A 16,069-nucleotide genomic window follows, 5' to 3' on the forward strand; every position below is an offset into this window, starting at 1 on the left:
AACCTTCTATTGTAGATGTTATCCCTAATCTAAAGATGAGGAAACAAATTGGTGAAGTAATATATCTTGTCGAAGATAAAATAGCAAGTAATTGCAATGTCACTGGTCTGAGTCCAAAATTAGTGCCCTCAGCCTGTGTGTTTACTGCTCCGGATGAGGAAACAAAGGCAGACTGAGTTAATATGACTTTAGCTAAAGCCATATAACAGAGTAAAAAATAAGTAAAATGGCAGTCCACAGTGAGTAGAGCCCAAGATGTAGTCAACGGGGCGGGTTGCGGTGGCTCAGTGGCAGAGTCCTTGCCTGCCATTCCAGAGACCTGAGTTTGATTCCTGGTGCCTGCCCATGTAAGAAAATTAAATGATAAATAAATAAAAGACTCTTAAAAAAAAAAGAAAAAAGATGTTAAGATGTAGTCAAAGGACATGGACTTAGGTCCTGAGTTCTCTGTCAAGTAACTCCAGGTACCAAGAATAATAGAGTTTTTCCTTTAGAATTTGGATGTAACAAAATTTAGCCTATAACAAATATGCCTTCTAAAATAGCTCGCATACCAAAATGAGAGCCTAATATTTGCCTTTTGTTTGATAAAAGCATGCTCTTCTTACTAGTGTTCCATCTAGGAGGTTTTCAAACATATTTCTGCCTCTTCTAGTCCCATGTCTGCTAGGTTTACTCTGTTCCCCCTTTTCTGGCTCTTATTTGTGGTAGGGTCAGTTTGAAAAATGGACTCTGGAGCTAAATTTCTTAGGTTCAAACCCCAGTTGTTCAATTTAATACCTGTGTAATACTGGTAGAGTTATTTCCCTTCTCTTTATCTGGTTCCTCGCCTGTGTTTGGATGTAATGATAGTACCAGAGTTATGGTGTTAACTCTATATATGTACCATTCTAGAAATGAGGCCTGGCACATAGAAATCAATATTATATTGCCATCTGCTTGACCCTTTTTCCTCTCCTGTAATTTGGCCAAAGATTAGTGGGTTCTAGAAAACAGGGTGCCTCCTTCTTATTTACCCTTTAGGTACAGTACTATACAGTCTCTACCCTGGGAATATGATCTGCCTCTAAAACCATCTAGATTGCTAAATAATGCTGGCATAGCAATGTAAGTCAGTGGGAACAGGTGGGGTGGGGAGATGTGAAAAGATCTCAAGTACACTCCGTTGGGTTTGCTGAGCTGAAACTGGAGCTCAAACTGGCCCTTTATGGAAGAGTCAATATGGTACTTTTTTCTAAGGTTATTTTAATTGGATTTTTTTTTTTTTTTTGGTTTTGAGGTGGTTGGAGGAAGAGTTTCGTGCACCATGCCTTGGGAAATTCATTCATTCACCTCATCCTTTAACAGTTATTGACTAAACATCTACCATGTTCTCTTGCGGCACTGGTGATATAAGTAATGAAAAAGTGGGGGGAGAGAGATCAGATAATAAACAAGTAAACAGTCTAATGTTACTCTTGAGAAATACCCTACAGAAAATGAAGCAGGATAATATAATAGAGAGTGAAAGTGGAGGTTGGTCAAGGAGGTCCTCATCAAGAGTGGCATTTAAGCTGTGGCATAAAGGATGAGAAGATACCATCACCATGTGGGAAAGGAGGGTTGCCGACAGAATGCAGTGGTCCTGAGGCAGGAAAAAGCCTGGCTTATTCAAGATATGACGGAAGGCCTCTGTGACTGCACAGTAATGAGCACGGCCACAGTGGTAGGAGATGATGTGAGAGATGTAGGCAGGGATTTTAATCAGTGAGTTGACTGGTTTGCATTTTTAAATGGCTATATTCTGGAAAACAGATATACTGTGGAAAATGGATCTCAGAGGTACTGGGGAACTAGAATTAAAAAATAAAATCTTCTCCCAACCCAAAAAGCCCCTTTGCAAAGGAAGAGGAGAAAGAAAAACAGTTTTATTATTGAAAAACATTAAACCAGAATGTGATACATCACAGGCTTTCTGCTGAAAAGATTACAAACACAGGAAGACCTGGAATCTACTTATATCTTTGCCACCTCTCAACTCTGTGACCATGGACAAGTCAGGTAAACTCCCTATACCTCAGTTTCCTCAATCTGTAGATGGGAATAACAAAACCACCTACCTAATAAAGTTGTTGTGAAGCTCAAATGAAATAATATATGTAACGTGTTTAGCATAGTGCCTAGAATACAGTTTGCCATAAAATGAAGCCATAAAAAAGTGATTTTTGTAGAGCAATATTTAATGGAATGTAAATGGCTCACAATAGATTATGTGAAATGATGTACATTTCTACCTGGGTGGAGTTACCCAGCTAGAACCCAGTATATGATAGCAGCTATCTGCAGGGGAATCCTGAAGCTATGTTTTAGCTGTGTGCCCGTGAAGAAAAGGAAACAAAATTTGTAAACGACATAGTTGTTGCTACCACAATCATGCTTTTAAAAGACAACTGAGGATTTCTAGTAGAAAATATATCAACACTGTTAATGATCATTTTCTTTTCACATTTTCATGAGGTGCAATCATGCTTGATTGCTTGCCAGTACTGAACGCAAAATATAGAACTGGAGATCAAATTAACAATTTGTACCTACCTCCAGTTAACATTGATTCAGGTTTGTACTGAGGGGAAAAGTCTGTTATAACCCAATCAATAGATTGCCACAAGCAGGTTAGATTAAAACCTGACTGGTTAGGTAAACCTCTGGGTAATTTTAATTCAGAATCACTGCAAAGGTCTCATCCTCATCTTTTGAAGTCTGCACATTCGATTTCATGATTTCACTCAGAAGACAGTGACTCACTCAACTGAACAGGAGACAATTGATAAACCAGAATGTCACACGTATTGGAATTTGTTGTTTTCCCTCAGTGTACCCTCTTGATGTACAAGTTCCTCTAGGTAATCAAGTTATGGATCAGAAAGATGCCCAGTGAAAATAAGATTGAATTAAAGAAAATATAAAAGACATAAAATATATTTATTTCCCTCAAACAAGGCATGATCTGATGTCCCTTTTTTCATTCCAGGGATATTTCTCGATATGGGGTTTGTTTGTTTGTTTGTTTGTTTGTTTTGACTTACTTTCCTTTTACTAGATGCCATGCCCTTATAATTATGTTATATGGATTCTTACCAAGGTTTAGGAAGTACTAGATCTTGGGAAATTACTCTGCCCCATCATTATGGGTTGATCTTTTTTGGGGGGGGGCGGGGGTGCATTGCGTGGTCTGGGAATCGAGCCCGGGTCTCCCGCGTGGAAGGTGAGCACTCTGTAACTGCACCATGCATGTACCCATGGGTGTAGTTTCAATAAGTTAATTTCAGATGATAATTTTTCTTAACTTTGTCCTTAAATTCTAGGGCTCCCTATTTTAATACTCATGAACTGATAACATTAGTTTTGTAATTAAAATTCCTGACAGATGTTCTAGGAATCAAAAACATTACTAACTTATTATTCCAAATTTATGACATCCTTTAATTAAAAAAATTTCTGTAGCTTTCTGCATCTATTTTCTGAGTCAAACCTGCTTTTCAGGTTATCATATGACCTGAAGGAAACTAATTTCTTCACCTTAATTAGGTGTATTTCAAAATAGATGTGCTCACTTATTTTCATTACAATCTATGCAAAATTATCCCAGATCATAAATTGTTGAGATGAAAAGGGCTTAAAGTTGAAATGATTTTAATTTATCTTGTAGTCATTCAAGAAATATTTAAATGTTATGCTGCCATTGGTTTTATAGCATTGAAAGGGTGATGAATGGCTAATTTGCCAAATTTGGAAAGTATTGAGTGGGTTTGGTCTTCTTGACTTTATTAACTCAGAAAACTTGACAGTCTATAAAAATATTTTTTTAGAAATTATGTGAGGATCTCATTTCATTTTGGTGAATGAACTCAAACTAAAGGCTTTTGTCTTTCTTTTAGAGATTTGTATGCAATTAAGAAAAGCGGTTAACACTTCTTTATTTCATTATTTTCTATATTAAAAATACTCTTGTAGCTTAAGCTATCTGAGTTTCCATTTAAGTGATCTTCGAAACAAATAGTCGTTTTAATGTAAAAAGGGAAACAGAGACGACACATAGAAATTTCAAGTATAGTATTAAAGAATACAGTATTTTAAAAGCTCTGAAAATGCTCTGTTAAAGTGAAATCTTGAATGAACTGCAAGTTTGGACCTCAGATGTAATGCAGTGTAATTCACACTATATCCTCAGGGGTTGGCAGTTTTTTTAAAATGGTGTGTCACCTGCTCTGATGAAGTACTTCTGTGCCTGTACAACCTCCTCACCTCAGTATCCTCTTAACCACTGTTTTGAAAACCTCCATATCTCTAAACTGTTAGTCTTTCAACCAGTGATTCTCAATTAAGGCAGCTGACATAGGAAATTTTTTATTGACTGCTTGTTTTTTTTATTACTTTAAACGTGCTATACTGTTTTAATTTTGTTTTTTAGACAGCTGTATTGAGCTATAATTTATATACCTTAAATTTCTGCCATTTAATGTGGCCTCACTCTCTCTAAGCCCAACTCTACGAGTGAAATCATTGCCCTCTCCCCCTCTTCATGGGACGTGACATCCAGGGTGAAAATCTCCCTGATGGCATGAGAGATAACTCCCAAGGATGAGTACAGTCCTGGCATCATGGGATCAACAATTCCATCTTGACCAAAATGGGGAAAAGAAGTGTAAATAATAAATTATCAGTGGCTGAGAGAGTCAAATAGAGTCAAGAGGCTACTCTGGAGGTTGCTCTTATGCAAGCTTCAGTTAGACATTGCTACCTACCATAACTTGCCAAATTCCAACCAGAACCATTCCAATATATATATAATTGCAATATAGAAGATTTTACAAAAGTTCTATGCACTAGGGTAACTTTTCATAAACCCAACCTCCAGATGGGTCCCTGGACCAGATAAGTCCTAAAACCTAGAGGGCCCAGCCTCTCCAGAACATCAGTTAGTGCCATCTCCCAACCCCATATTACTGACATCCCCTTCCAACATGAAAAATTTAGAATGGCCATAGCCCAAATACCCGTAAAGAGTGGGATAAAAAGATCAGAGGTGATGATGGAGTTTTACAGAGAAGGTGGAGTTGAACAAATAAGTATCATTACCGAATCATCGTACTGGTATTTCCTTTAGTCTCTGTATCTTAGAGCAGTAGGAGTAAAAATCTAAAATTGCGGAATTGTAACCCATCCAAACTCTGAAATTTATTCTACAACTTATTGTTGTGCTGTGCTTTGAAATTTATTGTTTTTTAGTATATATCTTATTTTTCACAAAAAAGAAAATAGTGATGATAATATATGTATATTCCTTCTAGCCTGCAATGTTCTGGAGCAGCTAGAAGGAAAAATCTGAGCTAATGATATGGTGGCCCATGACAAACTCTGGGATCTGTCCTGTATCTACTCGTTGAAGAGTGCTTTGAAAACTATTGCTTTTTTCTTTCTTTGTTATAATATAATATATGTATGCTATATTATACAATAAAAAATTTTAAAAAATAGACCATTAAAAAATTCAGCCATTTGAAATGTGCAATTCAATAAAGTTTAGTTCAGTTGTGCAACGATCACCACAATTCAGTTTGAGAACACCACCATCACCCCCTAAAATGTTATGTGTGCCCACTTGTAGTCAATCACCTAGGAAGCTTTCAAAAAATAATTGCCCAAATTGATGCTTCAGGAGTACAGAATGTTTAATAAGGTTGATTATAAATGTTCGGAAATGGATATCAAATACTGAGTGATAGAAACACAATACTGTAATTCGCAAAGCTGAGTGTGGGTATAGCTGAAAGAGGAAGATTTGGGTCATGTATGTCACCGGAAGGAAAGCTAGAGGATAAAAACTGGGACTGTATTGCTAGGTGAAGCCTAGAGTGGACAATGATGGTGGTTAATTGTACAAATACAAGAAAGTTTTTACATGAACTAGAACAATATATGTCACTATTACAATGTGTTAATAATGAGGCGGTATATGGGAAAAATGCTATTAAGGCAAGCTAGGGTCTATCTAAAACAATAACATAATATTCTTTCATTAATTGTAACAAGGCATTACACCTAAGCTAAATGTCAATGTAAATAATAGGGGGATAAAAGGAAGGGGTCGGGGATGCTTTTTTTCCCCCAGTGTTAGTGAATGCGTAACAATGTGATTATATCAGGAGCCATTGATGGTATACTTAAAATGGATTGTATGGTATGTGAATAAAATTGCTTTAATAAAAAAATATGCCTAGACTTCAGTCTGCAAACCAATAATATTAGAATCTCATTGGATCGTTAAGACCCCCACCCTAGAACTCTGTGACCAAACAAGGTGGTATCAGCTCCTGATCCTGAATGGCCACCTAGACTCCTTTGTCTAGAGGCTTGGTAGACAAACTCAGCTCCATCCTTACTGCTATTGCTGATCCCAACAGTGCTTCAATTTTGAGGAGAGAAACAGTTCTGGGAAATGACATCTTCTGGGTGAGTAACTTTGTTAATGTACCTGCTCTTACACAAAACCTATCTGCTATTCTGGTTGTCAGTTACTGGATTAAGATTGTAACCCAGGTTGAAATACTGGATGCAGGACACAAGTATTTGACTGCCAGTCACTAAAGTGCTCACACTGGTGGTTGTGATTCGAGTCCCACTCTGGTTTTCTTTCTGTGATGGTTATGTTCACATGTCAGCTTGGCCAGGTGATGGTGCCTGGTGGCCTGGTCAAGAAAGTGCTGGTCTATCAGTTGCTGGGAGGACATTTCGTGTACTTGGATCGTGATCACCTTCACTGAAGCTTCCACCTCGTGGCCTGCCCTGCAGATTTTGGACTTCTCCAACCCCACGGTTGTGTGAAGCACTTTTATAAATATCATATTTACAGATATTTCCTGTTGGTTCTGTTTCCATGAGAACCTGAACTGATACACTTTCTTTTACTAATTTGAAGTTTGGAAGACCTTTTGTTAGGGTGCCACGGGAATTTATAACCATGGAAAATGTTAACAATACTACCAACAATAGCTGCAAGACCCCTAAAATATATTCTTGATAATTGGCCAATGTTTAGATATGAACCTATGAAAAGGAAAATAAAAAGACATTTCTGTTCAAAACTGCCTAGCCTCAGTATGATTTAAAATCAAGAGAGAAATGGCCTGAGAATGGCTTAACAATGTTCTCACTGTTATGTCCTGATACTGATCTGCATGCTATTATACAACAGTCCAGTATTGTTAGTCACAGTTTTAGTTATTTTAAAGATGTTATTTATCAAAAAACACCAAATTTCCTTGTCAGTTACACTGTTTTACCCTGATGTTTCTCTGAAAGTGCTTGCAGTCAGCTATAAGTCACAGCTCCATCTTTAATTAAAAGAGACATTAAAAAGAAAGCAAGGCAAGTCTATAAATTTTGTTCTATGTGTGGTTAGGTTCAGGTGTCAACTTGGCTAGGTGAAGGTGCCTAGTTCTATTGCTGTGGACATGAGCCAATGGCATGTGAACCTCATCTGTTACTGATTATATCTGCAATTGGCTAGGAGGCGTGCCTGCTGCAATGAATGATGTTAGATTTCATTGGCTGGTGCTTAAATGAGAGCGCTCAATGTAGCACAGCCCAAACAGCTGAGCATACCTCATCTCAACACTAGCAGCTCAACTCAGGCCTTTGGAGATTAAGAAAGGAATCACCCTGGGGAAAGTTGTTGGGACCCAGAGGCCTGGATAAAAGGCCAGCAGAGATCACCCTGTGCTTTCCCAAGTAAGAAAGAACCTCAGTTGAAAGTTAGCTGTCTTTCCTCTGAAGAACTAATGAAATAAATCCCTTTTTATTAAAAGCCAATCCATCTCTGGTATGTTGCATTCTGGCAGCTAGCAAACTACAACACTATGAAGTAACATAATCCTAGTAAAAATGTAAAGGTGAAACAGGACAAAACTTTTGTTATAGTCTATGGTTAATAACCTCAATATGAGTTAATTGTCAAATTTTTTATTTCTAGAAATTGCTTCATTTAGAAAATACTCATAAAATATTCAGACCTAGACACATTTTGTTTGGGGCTTTAGTTGTTATTTTAAAATTCTAAGATGCTTTTCGATCTTTTGGGTGTAACCTGATAGCTGCAGGTAGAACTGCAAAGGTAGAACTTTGGCTATCTGTGTTACACCTGAAACTCAGAGTTAGAGTTCTCCTGGGTGCTGAAGAAGCAGCATTAATTCCAAAAAAAAAAAAAAAAAAAAAAGCCACAGTCACTATTTAAAAAGCTGAATAAAGTATTCAAATTTCAATTAATAATATGAATGAGACTGATCTGATTAAAACTAAAGTGAATCAGAATGCAAGGTAAAAGTAATATTGTCTGTATCTCGGAACTTTAATTTCTATGTGAAACCAAAGAGGAGAGATAATTTTCTGTGGCACACTATCTGATTTAACCTGTCAGGTCAGTTTATTTAAACAACCTAACTCAGTTTCTTTTTTTTCTTTTAATTTAAGCTTTAAAATTCTTCCTTGTTTATGCAGTGCATGATTACATTAATTTTTTTCGTGCTATAGCTGTTCATTTATCATCACAGTCGACTTTTTTCTTTTTTGTGAAAAATAATATATATATATATATATAAAAGCAATAAATTTCAAAGCACATCACCACAATTAGTTGTAGAACAGAGTTCAGAGTTTGGTATGGGTTACAATTCTGCAATTTTAGGATTTTTACTTCTAGCTGCTCTAAGATACTGGAGACTAAAAGAAATATCAATATAATGATTCAGCAATCATACTCATTTGTTTAACTCAGTTTCATTTAATATAAAACCTAAGATAAATAATGAGCATAGAATTAATATTCTATTCAAGATAATAGATTATTAATACCCTAACACTTTATATATAGTAATACACTAATACTTTCCAGAATGTTTTAAACATGAAATGAAAAAATATATAATTATAAAGACCCTTGAGGGACTAGGGAAGAAAAACAGAACTAAAAACTTATCCACCAGGGAATGCCTGCTATTCTCTTGAACAACACAACTCCCAATTTACTCAAACTGTAATCAAAGAAGTTTGTAAGATCCATATGAGCCTTGCTTCATGAAAAAATAGGCTAATGAGCCAAAACTTGCTTGCAAAGCTTGTACTTATAAACCTTATTTCTATAATAACAAAACTAAGCCTAATTATAATTAATGCCTAATATTCCCCCCCCCCCCCCAGGAAAGCTCCTTGTTACACAATTTGGCCTCTCTGTAAGCCAAACTCTGCAAATAAACTTACTACCCTCCCCACTACATGGGACATGACTCCCAGGGATAAGCCTCCCTGGTGCCATGGGACTAATACCAAATATTAATCAGCAATGCTTTCAGAAAAAATGCTCTTAATAAAATGGGAGAAAAGAAGAGAAAGTTTCTGTGGCTAAGAGATTTCAAATAGAGTTGGGAGGTCATTCTAGAGATTACACTTATATAAGTCTCAATCAAATATATGCAAAACCTCACGCAAATGTGCCCCTGAGGGCCTTAAGGACATCAAACACCATAACAGCCACTTAGCAAGCTGCATAACATTAGAAACCCTTTGTCCCAAACTATTTAAGAATCTCAAAAGCTTACAGCCACAGATCTATTGTTTTACCCCTAAAACTGCAAATATAACTCTTTCAGTTTGCTAAAGCTGTGGGAATGGAATATACCACAAATTGGTTGGCTTTTCAAAGAAAAATTATTAAGTTACAAATTTATAGTTCCAAGGTCATAAAAATGTCCAAATTAAGGATCAAGGGTAAGATACCTTGATTCTGAAGGAAGCCTGCTTACATCCAGGGTTCCTTTGTTACATGGAAAGGCACCTGGTCATGTCTGCCTGTCCCTTCCTTCTGGGACCCATTGCACTCGACCTTTGTTTCCAGTCCTTTCTCTCTGAGTATCTCTGGGTCCTTGCTTGCTCTCCAGGCACACCTCTCTGCACTCTCTGTGTCCTATGGGTCTCCTCACAGCATCTCCTGGGCATCTCTGTCTCTCTGTCCTTCACTTGGTTTCATCTCTCTGCTCTCTATATTTGCTCTTTCCAAGATGTCTCTGGGAGCTTCTTTTCTCTCTCTAAGTATATCTGGGCTCTCTCTCTCATATAAAGAGCTTGGGGAAAGGAGTAAGACCTACCTTGAATTGGGGGGGGTGGGGGGTGGAATCACATCTCCATGGAAATAACCTAATCAAAAGGTCCCACCCAACTACAGGTCTGCACCCACAAGAATGGATTAGAAGAACATGGCTTTTCTGAGGTGCATAAGTTTCAAACCAGCACATCAACCTATATGTGACTTGACATTTTCACCCCTAAAACCAGCCATTCACAGAACTGAGAAGTTCTTTCAGCAACAAGCCAGGATATCCCATGCCTCTTCCATCCCCAACTATGCCCTAAATCAACAAGAAGTAGCTTGAACGGCTATCATCCCATTTCCTCAAGATTGCGAAAAGGAATATCAAAAAGGGGGAGGGCCCTCTCCCATTTTTCATACCCTTCTCCCACACTGCCAAAGCAGCTTCCTCCCTAACAAGGTTGCAAAAGTTTCCGTTTCTCTTTTTTCTTAAATTCCCACCTACACATCCCATGCATTAGTCCTTGTTATAACAGCTGTAACCAGAGAAGCCTTAATGGATTTTAAGGAGACCTGAACTTAAAATGACCCTGGTACATAAAGTACCCTGTGAGTGAAATAAAAATGAGCAGAAGCAATGGGAAAGAGGAATATTAGAACATTACACAAGCAAGAGACCATCACAAATTCTGGCAATGCCACAAACCCACTCTTCAAGAACAGAACCCATCAGCCCATCATAATAGCCAACTTGCAATCCTAAATTTGTATATTTGCTAGGCAATCCCAATGTGCCAATAGCCCTAACATCCCTAGCCCCACCTCTCTTTGTTTAATCCAATAAATACCTGTCAATTTATCAGTTCAGGGAGACAGATCTGAGGAACTATTTATCCTCCTGCTTCTGCAAGGCTATCCATTGCTAAATACTTTTTTTCTTCTCAAAATCCTGGTGTCTACTGATTGATTTTGTGCATATCAGGCAAGGACTTACTTTTGAGCCATAACAAATGCACTATGCAATCAACTGAGTTTTTTGAAAATTCCTATGATCCTATCACACCTAAACCAATGAAATCATAATCTCTAGGGTTGTGATCCAGCAGCAGTTTCCTAATCTGCCCATGTGATATTAATGCATATCCAGATTTGATGGTCTTAAAGCCTTAACAGATAGTTGCAAATTGTCTCCTTGACCAAAAATATCCCTGTCCTATTCCCTGAAATGTTTAAATTGTTTGCTGATACATTGATTTAAATTGATTCATTGATTAAAAATAGCTCAGCAGTACATGTGAATTAAGTACCTGTTTTAAAAAATGCAAAAGCCCCTAGGAAGATCAAGTGTTCACAGCTCATATAGTATAAATTACTGAAATGTGATTTTGTTCTTCCTGACTTTCAATTTGATAAACCATTATGAAACAGAATTCTTGACAAAAGTAAAAAATCAAAAGTCAAATGAATAGGTAATTTTGAAGAATGGAGAGTTTCAAGCAATGTCAATCCCAAGAGAGCTGCCCCCAAAAATGCTTCAACAGTGCACTTTCAGCAGCAAAGTTTTGTATGAGGTTATGGGATACATAGCAGAACCAAAGAAGAAAGCTAAAAAAGGATTTGAGGAATTTCTGGAGAGAGTAGGATATTTTAGAGTTGTCATTTTTGAAGCTGTTATGTATCCCAGAAAAAGCCACATTCATTTTATCTATTCCTGTGGGTGCAGACTTATTGTAAGTGGGACCTTTTGATTACATTATTTCAATTGATGAGCTATCCGAAGTGGACTCCTTTTTCAGGAGTCCTTTATAAGATATGAAATAGAGAGAGACATGCACATGTTTTAAAAAAAAGCCCTAGAGAAGCTAAGAAAGGCCCTATGGAAGTTCAAAGTGGAGGCTACTGGAAACAAAAGCTCAAAGCAATAACAAAACCCCAGAACAAAGGACCAGCAGATGCTGATCATGTGTCTTCCTATGTGACAGAGGTATCCCGACGCCAGCAGCCTGTCTTCAGAGTCCAGGTATCATCCTGTTGATGCCTTGAGTTGGACATTTTCATGGCCTTAGAACTGTAAATTTGTATGCTAATAAATCCTCATTTAAAAGCCAACCCATTTCTGGTATATTGCATTCTGCAGTTTTAGCAAACCAAAACAACAGTTTTCCCCTGCAGCCTGCCTTACATATAGGAAATGAAGAAGAGAATGCTTCCACCAGCAACCTCTTCTTCTTTAAGGTCCACATATCACCCCGCTTTACCTTTTCTCGCAGTGGCAGTCCCTAACCTGTCTGAACAGGCCCTTCTAATTTATTACTTTATTGTGTAATGGAGTCCATTCAAAAGTAACTTCTAGCCTCTTACCTTCATATTATGTTTTTCCAAGCCTGCTACTAAAGCAAAAGAAGCCATAGATAAATTTGTCTTAGGCTTATTTTGACAAACAGTGTAAATAACTTGCCATTTTAAGGAGACTGCTTTTTGCATTTTTTTGTTTATTTGTTTTTGTTTTCTTCTTCAATGATTCTTTTAATTGAGATATAATCATACAAAGGGTACAATCAGTGGTTCACAGTATCATCATATATCTGTGCATTCATCATCACAATAGATTTTTTAACATCTTCATTATTCCAAAAACAATAAAAATAAGAATAAAAACAAAAATAAAAGTGAAAAGGAGCACCCAAAACATCCCATACCCCATCACCCCCTATTGTTTATTTATTTTTTGTCTTTTTTTCTTACTTATCTGTCCGTATACTAGATAAAGGGAGAGGCAGTCACAAGAGTTTCATACTCACACAGTCACACCTTAAAATCTCTATAATTATTTGATCATCTTCAAGAATCAAGGCTATTGAATTACAGTTTAATACTTTCAGGTATTTCCCTTTACCTGCACCAATACCAAAAACTGAAGAGGGATATCTATACACTGCATAAGAATAACTTCTAGAAAGACCTCTCAAGTCTATTTGAAATCTCTCAGCCACTGAAACTTTGTTTCATTTATCTTCAACCTTTTGGTCAAGAAGGGTTCTCACTCCCACAATGCCAGGGCCAGGCCTATTCCTGGGAGTCCTGGCCCACATTGCCAGGGAGACTTACACCCCTGGGAGTCATGTCCCATGTAGGGGGAAGGGCAGTGAGTCCACTTGCTGTGTTGGCTTAGAGAAAGAGGCCTTATCTGAGCAACAAAAGAGGTTCTTTGGGTGTGACTCTTAGGCTTCTCCCTAATAGTAATAAGTTTCATAAGGGCAAGCCTGAAGATCAAGGGCCCATCCCATCAAGTTGGCAGTCCCCAACGCTTGCAAGAATATCAGGTCTTCCCCAGGTGGTAAGGTTTAATATTTCCACCTTTTTCTTCAATCCCTCAAGGGGACCTTGCAAATACTTTCTATTCTTCTGCCCAGCTAACTCTGGGATATATCGGGGCATCACACCATCCTGTACAAACCAAAGGAAACTATTCATGTTTCCGTGTAATTATGGTGTTCAAATAAGCTGACCATATGAGCTGAATTACATGTTGTGCTACCAAAAATATAAATTTTGCACCAAATAAAGATCCCTTCCTTTGGTCTCACACAGAAGTTGAAGTTTTTAAATAAGCCAACATCATCCCTTACCCTTTAATCTGATTTACCTTAGTCTTACCCAGATCAACTTCACTCATATCTCTAATTGAATTCTGATCACTTTTTGGTGTTTCTAACAGTTGCTGTTTGGGGTAATGCTGACTTTTATAGCTGCAGAACCCTAGCTATGAATCTTAGGCATCACACAAATAGCCAAAGTTCCATGGAATGACCAGGTTATACACAAAGAGCTCATCATCTCAGAATTTAGAAATAACAGTTACAATTCCAAAGTATATGTGTGTTGTTGTAAGAGCTTACAGTCTAGGAACCTTTACAATAGTGAGGCATTATAATATTTGCTTTTTGTTTCTGGCCCATTTCATTCAACTTACTGTTCTCAAATTCATTTACCTAGTTGCACACCTCACAACTTCATTCCTTTTTGCAGCTGCTCAGTAGTCCATTGTATGTACACACCACAGTTCACCCTTCCATTCTTCAGTCAATGTACCCTTAGTTCACTTCCATCCATTGCTAGTAATGAACTCTGCCACTAGAAACACCAGTGAACAAATGCCCATTCCTATCCCTGCTCTCAGTACCTCCAAGAATACATCTAACTACAGATTTGCAGGATCATATGGTAACTCCACCCCCAGCCTCCTGTGAAGCCACCACACTTCCCTTCAGAAGGGCTGTATTTCCCTACCAACAGTAGATAGTTACATCTCTCTCTCTCCACATTTTCTTGTATCTCTCTTTTCATTTTTAAACAGTTTTATTCACACATTGTACAATCCAACCTAAGTAAAAAATCAGTGGTTCTCATTATAATCACATACCCATACCTTCACCACCATAATCTGTAGGAGGCATTTAATCACCATCATTGTTCACTCTAGGCATGACTAAGTTATACTACTGAGGTCTTTATCCTTTAACTTTCCTTTTGGTGTCATGCATGCTTCCAGTCCTCCTCACTCCACCATACTTACACTCAGCTTCATTTTATATACTTACAATATTGTGTTCCCATCAGATAGTATTGTGCTATCCCTTTCTGGGTCTTTACAATCAATCTTGTTGAACATTCTGTATTCCTTCAATATCAAATGCCCAATGTCTACCTTCTTTCTATTCCTGATAACCTGTGTTCAACTTTAACACTCAAAGTTCATTCATTCATGTTAGTTCATAATAGTGAGACCATATAGTCTCTGTCCTTTTGTTTCTGGCTTGTTTCACTCAGCATAACGTCTGCATGGTTCACTCACATTGTTAGGTGCTTCATGGCTGTATTCTACCTTACAGTTGCATAACATTCTACTGTATGTATATACCACAGTTTGTTTAGCCACTTGTCTGTTGATGGACATTGGCGCTATTTCCATTTCTTGTCAGTCATGAGTAATGCTGCTATAAACATCAGTGTGCAAATATCCATTTGTGTCCTTGCTTTCAGTTCCTCTGAATATATACTTAGTAATAAGATTGCTGGATCATATGGCAGTTCTATACTTAACTTCCTAAGGAAAAACAAAATTGCCTCCCAGACTGTTGCACCATCCTTTATTTCCACCAACAGTGAATAAGTTTGCCTCTTTCTTCATATACTTTCCAGCACTCTTTTTGATAATGTTTTTTGTTGTTGTTTATAATGACCATTCTCGTAGGTGTGAGATGATATATCATTGTGGTTTTGAATTGCATTTCCCAGCTAGCCAGTGATGTTGAGTATCTTTTCATATGTATTTGAGCCATTTCTATTTCCTCTTCATAAAAGTGACTGTCCATGTCTTTTGCCCATTTTTTAACTGAGTCTTTCATCTTTTTGTTGTTGAGTTGTAGGGTTTCTTTATATGTTCTGTATATTAAACTCTAAATCTGATATGTGGTTTCCAATATTGTCTCCCAGTACATACATTGCCTTTTTACTTTCTTGATAAAACTCTTTGATGCACGAAAGTGTTCAATTTTGTTGAGATCCCGTTTATCTATTTCTTCTTTCATTGCTCACACTTTGGGTGTAAGGTCTAGGGAACCATGCCTATCACAAGATCTTTAAGATATTTCCCTACCTTTTCTTTGAAAAATCTTCTGGTCATAGCTCTAATGTTTAGGTCTTTGATCCATTTTTCATTAATTTTTGTATGAGACAAAGGTACTCTTTCATTCTTTTGAATATAGATATCCAGTTCTCCAAGTACCATTTATTGAAGAGGCTGCTTTATCCCAATTGAGTTAACTTACTGCCTTATTATAGATCAATTGGCTGTAAATGTGAGAGACGACCTCTGAACACTCAATTCAGTCCACTGGTCAGTTATATCTATTTTTATGCCAAAACCATGCTGTTTAGACCACTGCA

Source organism: Tamandua tetradactyla, chromosome 19 (genome assembly GCF_023851605.1).
Source record: "Tamandua tetradactyla isolate mTamTet1 chromosome 19, mTamTet1.pri, whole genome shotgun sequence".
In the NCBI taxonomy this organism is placed as follows: Eukaryota; Metazoa; Chordata; class Mammalia; order Pilosa; family Myrmecophagidae; genus Tamandua; species Tamandua tetradactyla.